Source organism: Dioscorea cayenensis, chromosome 14, assembly GCF_009730915.1.
Source record: "Dioscorea cayenensis subsp. rotundata cultivar TDr96_F1 chromosome 14, TDr96_F1_v2_PseudoChromosome.rev07_lg8_w22 25.fasta, whole genome shotgun sequence".
NCBI lineage: Eukaryota > Viridiplantae > Streptophyta > Magnoliopsida > Dioscoreales > Dioscoreaceae > Dioscorea > Dioscorea cayenensis.
The window spans coordinates 4,245,034-4,259,644 of NC_052484.1; the positions used below are offsets into that span (position 1 = coordinate 4,245,034).

Sequence of the window (14,611 nt, forward strand, 5' to 3'; positions counted from 1 at the left end):
GCGCATGTTATGTAACCCGGCGTGAGCAAGCGAACAAATGGGAGACCCTACTTATGCCCGGACATACATTCAAGGTAGAGATCATTGTTGAGGACGACCGAAATCTTCGTGTTGGTCGTTGTGTCGATGATCGTTACGAGTGATCGACCCAGGTCATGAGACTCCAGTAAATCTCGCCATCGAACTTGTTCATGTCGAAGGTGGCAAGTTTATGGTATCCCTTGCAAACACGCTTGCGCAGCAATAATGCAGACAGACACTAACGTACATCGATTTATTAGCGGGTACTTCACCGTCGACAATTACAAACTGGCGTACAAGAAAGCTATATTCCCTATACCCGATGATGACAGGCCTTCAGACGGAAATCGTGAGCTTCATTTGCGACCGCCTGTGACGAGAAGGCAGCCTGGGCGGCCTAGATGAAAGAGGATCGAGTCGCAAGCGTTTGATGTCCGCGAGTTGCATTGCAGCCGCTGCCATGGATCCGGTCACAATCGACGATCTTGCAATGAAACTGTCGCCGACTAGGCATTGTAAATAAGTCGACGATGACAGGGAAACATTGTGTATTGATGGGCAACTTTCCATATTTAAACTCTTACTCTTTAACCCGAATTGAATGTATTTAAACAGAGACATTGTTATTTTAAACGGATACACTGTAAGTTGAAATATTTCAATCTGATGTTTAAACGATATATAGTATATTTAAACAATGAAAGTGAAATGTACACAATTAGAACGTAAATTAAATAATGAAACTGAATGGAATTTAACCTGGTTTACAATTCAAAACAAACAAAATTTACATTTACATATACAAGTCATGTTCTTCGAAAACAAAAACAATGAATTGAATTTGTCCAGGTTTACACTCGAAAACAAAATTGATATTGAGATATACAGGACATGTTCTTCAAAAACAAAATTTAACCCGCTTGTGACGACCCCCCTTTGTCATGGACACCGGCTGCTCTCCCCTCCTTAAGTATGCGGGTAACATACCTTAATCTGAGGTAAGGAACGTCTGTCTGCGGTAGCCGTAACTTCTCACCCCAAAGTAATTGCTCGATAAACCGCATGACGTAGACGGTGCAATCGACGCTTCCTTGTTTCTGGCGTGGGGTTTCCATGTCGTGCACGAGTGGGTACTTTGCCGTCGCTGACTCGCCGAACTGCATATCGACACAATTGTCGAATAGATTCCGCTGTCGAGATATGCAAGTTGAGATTAGAATACCGATTAAATACCAAACACTATTAATCAGACATAATTAAAGATCTTACCATGTCCAACGCGTCTTTATCGTACCCCGGACATGAAGAATAATGACTGTATTCTTGTTTATCATTGTCGAGGATGACGACATGGAAGTGGCCAATCATGATTATCGGGAGGATGACAATTTGAATTTTGTGCAGGTTGCGCACAGCATCCCCGACCATAGCCATAATTGTTTCATGTGCGTCGTCCTGCTTTGACATAAAAAGTGCAAGCGGTCTGGTGATGGAGGCGCGCTTTTTGTAAGGATATAGCTCTTTGCTCAGCGACTTTTGTATAATGCATACGAAAGCGTCCATCACATAATCTGTGACCATCTCCTTCCCGTCAAGCAGTGTGTATAATTTGTCCCATGTGGTGCTGACAGCGTCATTCTTCCACACGACAGTGCTGAGGTTAAACGATAACAGATATAATAAGACCATATTGTAAATGTTTAAATGATATTATCAATTGTTAAATGATATTATATATAATTAAACGTTAAGTAGAAAAATTAAATGATAACATAAAGACATTAAACACCATTAGAAAATCGTTAAACACTATAATAAAAATTTTAAACACTATCATAAAAACTTAAGACTTACTCGTCGATAGAGCGAGTTGAGGAAGATCCTCATCAACTCCTCGCTCATATTTGTTAAGACGAGACAGAGCCAACCCATTTTTTTGGGAATAAAAAGTTTTTTTCGAGCCGTCCGGTCCCATTGTTGATTGGCCTTGATCATCTCTCTCGTTGCTCGGTCGGGGTCTTCATGAGGGCATCGCTGCGTGCACCTTCACGGTGTTCGAGCACCGCGAGCATCTTCCTTCGATGCGAGGGCGATGCTGACAAACGATTAATCTGCGGACACATCCTTACATGGTTGTTCTTGTTGTGGGATTGTGCACGGCTCGATCGCGGGGACGACGGCGACAACATCAACCGCAGACACATCCTTACATGGTTGTATTTGTGGTGGGATTGTGTCCTGCTTCGTTGCAGTACTGTCGGCCATGGCCACGGCCAAGGCAACAGATTCAACGATCTTCTCAACCGTGGCCACGACGACAGCATCATTAGGAGACACACCCTTAGCTTGTTCTTGATCTGCAAGGATTGTGTCCATCTTTGATGCCGCAATCTCGGCAACCGGTTCCACCGGGTCCATCAATTCATTAAGAAGAGAGTTGACGACCTTCTCAACCACGGTAACGGCCACATCATCGACGATGTCCTCCACCGTCATGGCCATGTCATCAACGACGACAGTCTCAGTAACAGCATCAGCCGCCGATGGTGTTGCTATTGTTTCATCGTCAGCCGGCGGTGGAGACAAAGGCAATATTGTTCTCCTCTTTTTCGCAAGTCTCTTCGAATGTGGCCGTCTTGGAATGACCTTCCCGATGATGTCATCGTCGTCAAATTCCGACGCCTCGTTCGTCCCGGGTACTTCGGTTCTTTGGAGGAATGGCGCAGTCGGTTGTGAACGTCCCTCCAGTGCCTCAACACGAGCGACAAGCCGAGGAAACTCGGTCATCAATATCCGCACGCCTGCATAAGAGTTACGGTGACATCTTCGCCTAATGTCGCCCGGTTGAGCTGCCACGGGCCGGAGGGGCTGCCATGGTCGGGGGGGCTGCCACAATCGGGGGACTCGTCGTTGTCGTGGTAGGGGGTTGTTGCAATCTGCCGGGGTGGGGGAGGCCTTCTCCGGCGTCGAGGATTGCGTGCGCGTGGTAGGTCGAAGTAGGAGAAGCTGCGTCGAGCGCCAGCGATAGAGGCTGCCCTCTCATCCTGCCTTCGAGCAAGTGGTTCCGGAGCAATAGCATCCATCCGTCGGTTGGCCCCAATAAATATTTCTTCTTGACGATTCGCGGAACCATTTCGGGAAACTAACATATGTAAACCAAACAATGTCGATGAAATCATTCATTTTAAACTGTAAAAAAACTATATTTAAAAAGATTGGTTATATATTTAAACGTTATAGAATATATTTAAGCGAGAACAAAAATATTTAAACCGAGTATGAATAAGTTTTTAAAGCGGTAAAATACTAAAGTTAAACACTAAATAATATGTTTAAACATTAAAGACTTATGTTAAACATTGTCCATGATTTATTACCTCTTTCCCATCGAGCGATGACAAAGTTTGGTTTCTACCAGTCGCTTGCTTCCGGTAAATACTTTCACCGTAGCACAGCATCCTTGGGACCTTGCCAAAGCGGACTTTCTTCCCCGTTCCGGTCAGCTCGTAAAACCAAACGTTAAGCGCGACCGAGCAACCCTTAATGTACTCACGTGTTGGTCTTCTTCCCGGCGCATCTATCTTGCACTCGAGCGATCGCTGGGGAATATCCTCCATAAGCCACTTGTGCGTCGCCTGCGCCCATGCGTATCGCCCCATGGTCGGTAGATCATCGACGTAATCAACGATCCGATTCGAACCGAGCATGATGTATTTGGGAAGAGGACTGTACCCATGAGGTACACCATCAGGAGTTTGACAAAATTATCTTCTTCTCCCCTCTGTCGAACAAGTTGCACCAGAATGCTCTTATGGAGTCTCTGTGTCTCTCGTAGGTTTTTGATAAATACCGCCCTTCGACCGAGCGGGTCTTCTTCTTCGAAACACGATCTGCGTCGCCATCGCAACGAGACCAAGAACGAGGGCTACATCCACGAGGGCTCGAAACTCAGCGAGCTTTCCCGATCCTCGAATTTATTGGTGCGACCATCGTCACCTTTGCAAAAAGAGAATCAAGAAGGGCCCCTCTCTTGGTATATAGCTTCCGACTCGATGAGCAGCGCAAGCGGTGTCCTTGAATAATCTCCCAATGTCGAGGGGTCATGTTATCTTTCAATTCGACTAAGGTCTCCACTAACCGGGTGTCAAATAGCATCGCCCATTAACTAGGTTGACCGCCATAATCACAAGCTGCGACAATAATAACACATTCAACATGCAGTATTGACAAAAAGTTTAAGCGGAAATATAAGGTTTTAAAGCGGTAACCTCTCGGTTATTAAAGCAGAGATATCAAATGTTAAAGCAGAGACCCATTTTTCTTAAAGCAGAGGCGGAATACTTAAACAAAGACAACAAATTTTTTAAAGCTGTAACATCTCATTTCTTAAAGCGTCAATCTCATTTGTAAAAGCGCAACCATATCAAAGCGAAAGGGGAAATGTACATTATAAATATTACACAAATCATAACAATCGAAAAACTATTTCGATAGTGTATACATACTGAAAATGCAAAAACAAAAACAAAACCCTAGCCCGAGAAATCTCCTGCAGACTAACAAAAAACCCCAGTAGAAATCCCCTTCGGACTTCGACATCTTCCAACAAAAAGCAGGGAGCACAAAACAAAAACCAAAAAAATCTTTCTTTAGTAATGAGCAGTTAACATAAAAACCATACTCAATACCTTAGATTGCAAAGCCCGATGAAATGCCAACTAGTTGCGTGGGGGACTTCTCCTTCGAGATACTCGGTGGAAAGGGAAAAGGCGATGAAATGCCAATTACGGAGGCTTCGCGGTAAAAGACAACTCGGAGGCGACTTGGAAATGGAAAAAGTCGAAGACGCGAGTTGAGAAAAAAAGCAAGTAAAGCGGCTCCAATAAATTCGTCTCTTGGGGTTACCCTACGAAACCCACCCCACTTCCTCTCAAACCGCCGAGATGGCTGCAGCCACGACTCCCCATGCAAGGGCATTTTCGTCCATAAAATTTGAAACTCACTCCGTTCACATCCGTTACAGTCTTTGGGGGTTTGAAAAACATAGAGTTTAAAAGGAGGGGGTTTTTAGGGATTGCAAAACTAACGGGGTGTTTTTGGCAATTTTACAAACTTAGAGGGTTTCTTTGGCAATTTCCACTATTTTTTTTATACATATCTAAAATTATTTCGTACAATTAATATTAATATTAATATTACTAATAATATTATTTTTATAGTAATATTATTATTATTCAAATAATAATATTATTTTTAAACAAATAATATAATTTTTCAATTTTTATATTTGTTTATTTTTTTATATTATTATTAGTCTTCAATTGACACATTAAAAATTAAGAAAAAAAAATAGGGAAGGTGAAACAAGATTTTAAAAGAATATTATGATAATTTCTTAAATTGATAAAATATAATTTTAATCTTTTCATAAAAGTTTAATAAATAAAAATTAGAGTTTTTAATAAGTAAAGGATATAATGGGGATTATTGAAATAAGTGAAAGATAGTATTGGTATTTTATATTATTTAACAAAAAAAATAAAATAAAATAGAATCACCCACTCCCCCAAAAGACCCAATTTTGGGGAGTGGATTATGACTTTTATGTATAAGTTTGTATTAGTATTATATTTTATCAAATTAAATAAATTTTTATGTCATAAAATATTATTATATTTATATTTTTTATGAATTAAACATAATTAATAAATTTTTTTGACAGTACATAAGAAATGACTTTTTTATTTTAAAAATAATTTTATAATTAAATTTTTAGTTTTATGTGCGCAGGTTAAGGAAGACATTGTGAGAAACAAAAATTTGCAGGGATACATTTAGAGATGGCAATTTGTACCCTACCCGACGGGTATACTCAGTGCAGATGCTCGGTCAAAGAGGGTATTACCCTCTTTGACCGGTACTGCATACTCGATAGTTTTTTGGTGAGTGCAGGGTCGGGGTGAGGGTATGCCCCTACCCTACCTGTACCCTTACCCTTACCCTTACTGGTTGAAGAGAGTGCAGGGTGAAAACCCGCATCTCGTACCCTTACCCTCTCATATATATATATAATTTTTTTATAAAACTAAACATTTACTCACAATTTACTCAATATCTATTTTTCATAGTGATTAATTTGAAAATAATACTTCAAATTTTTCTCTTAATATATTATTTTTAAATTTTTATTTAATTTCTATATTTATATTTGATAATATTATCAAAATTGAATTTTAGATATATATTAAGAATCATAATTAAATTAAAAAATAAACAAATATAAAAAAATTATAAGAACATCATGAAAAAAATAAGATACTAATAAAAAAATCAATTGGATATAACTTATGAGAACAAAAATATTACTAGATATTATTACTAGATATTTATAAAATTTGAAGCTATATAAAATATAAATAGTAGATATATGAAAAAATTTTAAACAAAAACCAAAATGGTTAAACATGAACAAAACAAAAGGTAGAGTTACCATTTGAGTCCCAAATAGAGCGTCGTTTTTATGTGATTATATAATTTAAGATAAGCAAATATATATATCAACTTGTAATTTTTGAATTTATGGATGTGTTTAAAGATTGTAATATAATGTATAATTAATTTATTTTTTTATTATTATTTAAATTTAATTCGATAATTTGAACAACGGGTAAGCGGGTACCCTGCAGGGTATACCCAGTACCTGCGAGTAAGGGGTAAGGGTATGATTTTTTTTACCCCGAAGGGTGCGGGTAAGGGTACGGGTATGGGGTATGGGTTACGGGTACGGGTAAGGGTTTTGGCATACCCTACCCATACCCTACCCGTTGCCATCCCTAGATACATTGGGATCTTTAGCTTATTTATTTGGTCATACTTCTTTTTTTTTTTTGTTTTTTATTTAAAATTAACTAAGAGGAAATTATGAGGGTTATGGTATTGTTTATAACTATTTTCAAAAGGATTAAAACGAATTTAAAAACAATACCACAATAAAAAAAGCTAGCCCATTTCTCACCACATTGAATACCTCGTAAAATAGATATGTGAATTTGTATTAGAAAAAGAAACCGCCAAACCTATTATTTTGATTTTGAATATAAATTTGGGTGAACATTTTTAATTTTTATTTAATTTTTATATAAATGTTGAGTGACAATATGTGAATATCTTTGTGAAAGAAAGTGTTACTACACATGGCATATCTATATATATATATATATATTGAAATGAAAAATTATGAATTTGCATATAGTTATTTATTTTTGGTGTTATGCGAAAAATGAATAAACTAAATCTAGAAACAATTATTTAAAAAACCCACTCTAAACTTTTGGATAAATTGTCATCCATTTAATATCATAGTAATCATCATATTTTTGTAAACTAGACTTCTGGGTAAATTCTCATGCATATACTACCCAGAATGTGATCTAATTTTGCTATCATTTATCATAGAATTTGTGAATTCTAGTATATAAAAATACTACTAGTAGTATTTTGTGCTTTATTTTTTTCCTTACTTTCCACCTCAGCTAAGTTGTTTAACTATTTTCAATTTTTGTGATATTCTATCTTATGTCATAATGTTATGTCCTTCACGTATCTATACATTAAGACTAAGCTCCAAATAAAACATATAAGGAAACATTTCAAGAAAATAAAAAATAAGAAGCTATGATAACATAGCCAAGCTTAAAAACCAATCTCATTGATTGGGCCATTGTCACTGAGATACTACACCTTATGAATAAATTCTAATGGTATAATACTCTATTTAGTCCCTCTAATATAGTCAATACATCTTTTGGCCCATCTAATATAATTTGTTCCTAGGAGATTCCTCTATTTTAACATTTGAAAAATCTAAATCCCTCCTAGGGATCTTGTAGGGACAAATTATATTATAGAGAGGGACTTAAATTTTTCAAATATTAATATAGAGGGATATCCTAGTACTACAACAAAAAATGCAATTTACGACACATTTTTTGCGACACAAAAGATAAAAAATGTGTCGCAGATCGCAATTTGCAACATAATTTGTGACACAATAAAATTTGTCGTGTTTCAGATGTCGCAAATATTTGCGAAATTTTTGAAGACTGTGTCGCAAATTTTGCGACACAAAATAAAAACGTTGCAAATTTAATCGCAATTTATGAATCTTTTGAAACAATATTTTTCATTCAATTTGCAACGATATGCGACAATTTATTGCGATACAATTTCTGTGTCGCAATAAATGTTGCAATTATTTAAGACTTCTTGCAACATTCTTTGCGACTTATTTTGATTGTCGCAAAACTTTATGCGTCGCAAATTGTGTTGCACATATTGAGTTTTTGTAACAAATTTTGTTACCCATTTTGTTTGTCGCAAAACTTTTTGTGTCGCAAATTATGTTGCAAATGTGTGCAATGTTTTGCAATAAAATTTGAGACACATTTCAATTATTGCAAATTGTGTCGCAAATTGTGTTGCATCTTGGTGAGATATTTTGCGACACAATTTTATTGTCGCAAATTATATCGCAAATTAATTATTCATAACCATGATTATTTATAATAATTTTTTAATTGCTTTCACAAACCTGTTTTAAAGCCTAATGTACAATCTTGAACAATAAATTTTATTATTTTGTTTTCAAAATAAACATTCCAATCGATAAATATCTAAAATAACAATACAATATAAACTATAATAGTTCAAACATCTAATACAACAAACAAATACAAAATGTAATAGTCCAAGTATCTAATGTAATCCAAAACACCACATTCATTTTGTTGCAATATGATCGAAAGGTTGAGGTTGTTCAACATCCTCTGAAGTGTGAGGGGCATGGGAAGCAGACTCTCCAGACCTGGCAGAAGCGTGAGAAGTACGAGGAGATTCTGTATATACCTAAAAACAGAACAAAAAAACAGTAAAGAAGAGATACCTCAAAAAGGATAAACTCATAAATCTGGTCAAACTTTTATGGAAACTTGTGCTAAGATAGATATCAATAAATTAATCAAAATCCAACATAATTGGCAAGATGAACATATCTAGCCATACATTATAATTAAAGGACTGTAATTAAAGAGAATAAGTCTAAGAACTGTTTTAGAAGTATGTAGAAAAATACCAGCTGGTACTAGCAAAAATGATGGGTTAATTTTTTAGGAAGTCACCCAACTTTGCCTTATTATCATTTTGGTCATCCAATTTCAAAATGTATCAAAGTGGTCACTCAAGTTATAAAAACTTTCACCGAAGAGTCACCCGAGACTCTCCGTCGCCCAATAGCCTACGTGGCAGCCGTAAAAGCCCAGTCAGCCGCTGATGTAAACATTATCAAGCTTACGTGGCTTGTCCACGTCAGATTAAGTCGATGTGTCATCAAAACAATGACACCTCAGCCCTTTCTTCTTCTTCTTCTTCTTCTTCTTCTTCTTCTTCTTGTCTTCTGGTTCTTCTTCTCTACATTCTTCTTCTCAGTCCTTCTCCTTCTTTTTCTTCTTTCTCTGGTTCTTCTTCTCTACCCTCTTCTTCTTCATGCCATTGTTCTCGAGACTTGAAGAAATTAATGCAAGTCCTGTCTAACAAAATGAGTTAAAAGAAACAACCGAAATAGTGAAGAGTCTTCTCAAAACCCTAAATCCACAAAAGCATGGTTCTTATCCACAGGAAAAAAAAAGGAGAGGAGAAAACCTGGGCATTTCGATGGAAGCTGTAGCGGAGCTCGAGGTCGATCTCGAGCTCGTGTTGAGGATGGACTTGGATGAGAGATGGAGCACTTGAGAGGGCGTGCATGGTGGAGGTCTCGCCGGGTTAGCTGTAACCTTCAGCTTGGCATCGTCGACTTGTCAGGCTCCTCCTCACACCTCCATGGCGTCAATGATATAAGGTCCTTCATCATCATCATCATCATCATCATCATCATCATCTCTCTCTCTCTCTCTCTCTCTCTCTCTCTCTCTCTCTCTCTCTCCCACAAAAAAGCAAAAGAGAAAAGAGATGCCTAACATGTTATGCATATATCATTCACTAGGTAAGGGTGACTTGCTTAAGCTTGACAAAAGAAAAAACATTTTTTTACAAATTTATCCAGTTGAATCACATCAACCAGTGGAGTCAATAGAGATGATAGTTGTGGACAAACACCATCATCTCCTGATCATCTCCTGACAATGAAATGAACAGATGACGGACTGACATGGCAATAAAGAGCATTTTATCTTAGGAAACAGTTTGAGAAACATGAAAAAATAAATAAAGAAAAAGAGATTAGATTCAAAAGTCTCTAGAACACTAGCACAAAGAAGAAGAGGGTAGAGAAGAAGAATCAGAGAAACAAGAAAAAGGAGAAAGGACTGAGAAGAAGAATGTAGAGAAGAAGAACCAGAAGAGAAGAAGAAGAAGAAGAAAGGGCTAAGGTGTCATTGTTTTGATGACTCATCAACTTAATCTGACGTGGACAAGCCACGTAAGCTTGATAATGTTTACATCAGCGGCTGACTGGGCTTTTACGGCCGCCATATAGGCTATTGGGCGACGGAGAATCTCGAGTGACTTCCCAGTGAAAGTCTTTATAACTTGAGTGACCACTTTGATGCGTTTTGAAATTGAATGACCAAAATGATAATAAGGCAAAGTTGGGTGACTTCCTGAAAAATAAACCCCAAAAATGATCCATCTGGTACCCATGCTAATCTCCGAAGAAAGGATGGTAATGTCTCATCATGAAATAGATGGGATTTGGAAGGAGGCTGACAAAATGGTTATGAATTTTATTATTGTCACAGACAGAACCAACTGATACATGAGAAAAACAATTGACAACTAATTTGCAAACCTTAGAGTCTTCTTGTCTTTGTAGTTCGGACTTTGTGATAACATGCTGAGAAACATAATTCAATTTCTCATAACCCTTCAATTTAGCTTGAGATTTATTAACATATACTCGACATGTTCTATCTGAACTAAGAGAAGCAACATACTAGCCTAAAGGATCCCAAGCGACACCTTGAACATAATGCAAATGACCATCCAAAATCTGATGGACTGAACCTGAATATTGGGAACAAATATGATCATATAAGCAACCATTCGCTCAATTTCACAGAAACATATATTAAATCTCCTACATCATACCTTTATTGGCATCCTAAATTATACATGAATTATCAACTGAACTAGAAACAGACCATTGAACATCAAGAACGTCTTTTCGATGAAATCTGGTTGAAAAATAAATGAATAAAACATAAGAAAATATTGTTGGGCAGAATCCCTAAGTAAAAATTTTCAGGATTGATCTTACGATAATGTCTTGAGTACTTTCCATGTATAACCATCATCATATGTGTGTAATTTTCAGATGATTAGTTCACCTCCTAAAAATTCGAGAGAGAAAATGCTAATCAATAAAACAATTATCAGGCCCTTGATATTATTATTTCAATTAGTACACAATAAATTCAATTTGACAATGATCCGTAAACATAAAGGCATACCATCCGCACTAGATGCAAGGTGTTCTCCTGTAAAAGAATAAAAGCAAATTTACTTCAGTCACAGATGAACAGAGAAATCAAATAATGGGTACCAAAAGTTGTTCTCCATCAGAATTTACAGAATATGGCAACAACGAATTGAAAGTGCAAAACATGACTAAATAAAAAGACTATCAATTACATGAATGGTTAAGCACTCATCCTTAATGCGTGTGAATGCCTATTGAGATTGAGAAAATAATCAAATCATGCCTCCACAGCCAGGTAACAATGACAAAAACCTCACAGAAAGCAATGATCAACTAAAATAGTTTTTAAATGTTGGTTGTTCTTGACGTCAAGTAAACATAAAAGTCTGTTGTTAATTATTCCAAGTAGTTTGGGAACTTTTGATTTGTGCAAAAATGAGCCACAAGGATGAGATTTAAGTTTTATGAGTATGCTTCCTCCTTAAAAGTAGGTAGATCTACACTAGATACAAGGAATATGATTCGGAATCAATTGTTTGTCAAACATTGCATAACATAGGAGATGTAGTTTATATAGGACTTTTGCCACTTTCAAATAAGGTATGGGGTTGATGTGATCAAGGGAAACTTGGTGCCATATTTGGGATCCATTCTTTGATGCTAACATTCACGCTATCATATAAAAATTCATGTTGTTAAGGTTCAAATAGCCAAGACAGAATTCATGTTCTATGTCATCACATTTGATTGGAATCATCTATGGAAATGATGGTCTATCTCTCAAACAAAATTTTAAATGTATATATTTATAAAAAATTCTACCAAAAATAACCAAAAAAAATCAACAAAGAAACACCAAATCGGAAAAAGAAAATCGAAACCAAAAAGATCCAGACCTTCCCATCCATGAACTTAATCAATCTGCGAAGCGAGATCGGCGGCCGATTGGTCTTGCTCATGAAAAGCCGCTTCAACACCGCGGCATTGAACTTGCTCCCCGTCCTCCGCACAAGAAACCGATAAAGCTAACACGAAACAAGCACATCAAGATCAAACTCACCAAATCAACCAAAAAAAAAAATCATCTAAAAATCAACACCAATCTCACCTAACAAGAAGCTTGAGATAAACATTGTCAGACCTGGGAACTGTGCGCTTGACCCTCTTGCTACGGCCACCGGCGGCGAGATCAATACCCTACAAGACACAGCGGAGAAGAAGAAGCCATTAGAGAGAGAGAAATGCATGAGATCTAGGGTTTAAAGAAGCTCTCCAAGCGGGAGAAAACTACCATTCTCGTCAGAGCTCCGACAGTGGCTAGGGTTTTGAGAACATTGTAATGAACTTCCTTTTATAATGATATTTTGGGATTGGGTCGGCCCAACAAGGCCCAAAACTCAAAGCCCAACTTATGATTGTCTCTTATGGGCCTTTATGTGCTTATTTATTATTAGGGATTATTATTAGCAGGAGAAAAGTGGTGAAAAGTCCTCAAATGGTTTTGACTTGGCTACATGATCCCCCTAGACTTTTTGTAAGGCTTAAATCAATATTATTGTGCCTTTATTTAAAAAATGTATATTTAAATATATTTAAAAACTATACTAATATGCCATGATGAAATTTCCTTCTTAAATGCAAAATATTAAAAATGGGTTTCAATTGTAAAATTACTTATTAACAATTGACACATATGAAACTATAGAAATTTTTAAAAAATAAAAATAATAATTAATGTATTGTCATCTAAAAAATAAATAAATAAATCTTTCATTTTGAAATATATATATATATATATATATATATATATAAGGAACCCATAAAGTATTTAAGGTATTAATTATATGTAAGGCATTTGGGGGGTTCTTTGCACTATGAGGGCAAATAATTAAAAAAAAATGAAGGGGGTAATGAATGAATATTCAGTTTATGTCCTTTCCGGCTGTTTGAGAAAAACTTGAATAACATATGAGTTTATTTTTATATAATTTTGTATCATCTAAAATTTTAATTTATAATTTTAATTTCAATACAAATTAGTAGCTAATTAGTTATAATTGGCGAATGCCAATAATAAATTTACAAGAGAGATTTAATTTGACCTAACTCAGTATGGGTTAGATTTTGGAAATAAGAGGAATAAAAGAAGACTTTTTACTATTGTTGAAGACTTTTCTTTAGCATAATTGCAAGAGATTTACTATAAAAGTTATTTATATGTAAAAAATAAATATAATTATTTATATTTATAATGAATATTTTATATTATATATATATATATATATAATTATTGTCGTGTCCAGCCATACCCGTGTTCTTAATTTTTAGAAATTACCGTGTCGCCGTGTCCGTATCGTGTCGTGTCGTGCCCCCGTATCCGTGTCCATGCTTCATAGTAAATAACTGAAATAATTAATGAAATAAAAATTGATAATAAGTTTAACCCAATGGATTCAAATTTTGCGACACAGTGTGCGACGCCAAAAAATCTTTGCAAATAATGTGTCACAATCTGTGTCGCAAACCAATTGCATGCTAGGTGCTAACATTTGCAACAAAGTTTACGACACCAATAGATCGTTGCAAATAATGTGTCGTAACCTGTGTCGCAAACCATTACATGGTAGATGCAAAAACTTTTGCAACAAAATTGGCGACATTCTTGGATGGTCATTTTTTTGCGACACAATTTGGTTAAATTTGCAACGTTTTTGGTTTTTTGTCACAAATGGTTGCAATTTGTGTTGCAAATCTGCGACATATTTATGTGTCGCAAATATATGTGTCGCAAATAGCATTTTTTCTTGTAGTGTAGGGACAAATTATATTAGAGGGACCAAAGGGGAAGATTTACTATATTAGAGAGACTAAATCGAGTATTCTTTTTTTGGGAAAGAGGAGCGGGGCGAACCCACTAGAAATCCAAGGACGTGCACAAGTCTCGGTGGAATAAGTGGGGACGGGGCCGCGCTCACGTGGGCGCTGGAACCACCCGTACACAACCACTATTCACAACTCCCAGAAATGTGCCCTCAGCCGAGAATCGAACTCTCACCACTCGGTGAGAGCTCTATCGGCGACCCGTGTACCAATAGACCTAAAGGTCGTTGGCACTAAATC

The 14,611-nt window shown here is 36.5% G+C and overlaps 1 long non-coding RNA gene across 8 annotated transcripts; it reads right to left on the reverse strand.

The window, feature by feature from the left end:
• Positions 1–8,729: 8,729 nt before the first annotated feature.
• Positions 8,730–12,818, reverse strand: LOC120275716. 8 transcript variants are annotated; one of them, XR_005541142.1, is made up of 8 exons: positions 12,783–12,818; positions 12,600–12,688; positions 12,388–12,516; positions 11,523–11,549; positions 11,330–11,402; positions 11,161–11,246; positions 11,007–11,076; positions 8,933–10,906 (listed from the first exon to the last, which is right to left on the reverse strand). It is a non-coding gene; the product is annotated as an uncharacterized LOC120275716 (long non-coding RNA). The 8 variants fall into 8 exon arrangements; XR_005541139.1 differs by adding an exon at positions 8,730–8,925 and having other exon boundaries at positions 9,152–11,246; XR_005541138.1 differs by having other exon boundaries at positions 8,933–11,076.
• Positions 12,819–14,611: the final 1,793 nt, after the last annotated feature.